Source organism: Sinocyclocheilus rhinocerous, unplaced genomic scaffold (assembly GCF_001515625.1).
Source record: "Sinocyclocheilus rhinocerous isolate Xijiao unplaced genomic scaffold, SAMN03320098_v1.1 scaffold7708, whole genome shotgun sequence".
Classification (NCBI taxonomy): domain Eukaryota; kingdom Metazoa; phylum Chordata; class Actinopteri; order Cypriniformes; family Cyprinidae; genus Sinocyclocheilus; species Sinocyclocheilus rhinocerous.
Window position 1 is genome coordinate 1 of NW_015639820.1, and position 848 is coordinate 848.

Sequence of the window (848 nt, forward strand, 5' to 3'; positions counted from 1 at the left end):
AGATACAGCACGTGAGCGTTACCATTATCATGTAGCATATCTCGTTTCATAACTCTCTGGGTGATGAGTGGAAGGGCTATGTTGTGCGCATCAGCGGAGGCAATGACAAACAGGGCTTCCCCATGAAGCAGGGTGTGTTGACCCATGGACGTGTGCGTCTCCTCCTCAGCAAGGGTCACTCCTGTTACCGCCCTCGCCGTACTGGTGAGCGTAAACGCAAGTCTGTCCGCGGCTGCATCGTTGATGCCAACCTCAGCGATCTCAACTTGGTCATTATCAGGAAGGGTGAGAAGGACATCCACTGTCCCTCGCCGACCTGGGACCCAAGAGGGCTAGCAGGATCCGCAAGCTCTTCAACCTGTCCAAAGAGGATGATGTCAGGCAGTATGTGGTCAGGAGACCCCTCACTAAGGAAGTTAAGAAGCCCAGGACTAAGGCTCCTAAGATTCAGCGCCTGGTTACACCACGTGTACTGCAGCACAAGCGCAGACAGTTGCTCTCAAGAAGCAGCGCACACTGAAGAACAAGGAGGAGACTGGCCAAGAGGATGAAGGAGGCCAAAGAGAAATGTCAAGAAAAGGTTGCCAAGAGACGCCGTCTCTCCTCTCTGAGAGCCTCCACATCCAAGTCAGAGTCAAGCCAGAAGTGAGACATGTACCTCACAAATAAAACATGATTTTGTTTAACATTCTAAAAAAAATCAGGAAGGGTGAGAAGGACATTCCTGGGCTGACTGTTCAAAACGAACAAGGGAAGGGAGTGTCCTTCCAGCATCCTCCTCTGTAAGTGCTTCGTCCGAAACTGATTAAATTTGCGTGCCTCGGAAAAATCCACATTTGTGGGAATGT

General features: G+C 50.7%; 1 pseudogene; it reads left to right on the forward strand.

Moving 5' to 3' along the window:
• The first annotated feature begins 47 nt into the window (after positions 1-47).
• Positions 48-700, forward strand: LOC107752170 (40S ribosomal protein S6 pseudogene; annotated as a pseudogene).
• Positions 701-848: the final 148 nt, after the last annotated feature.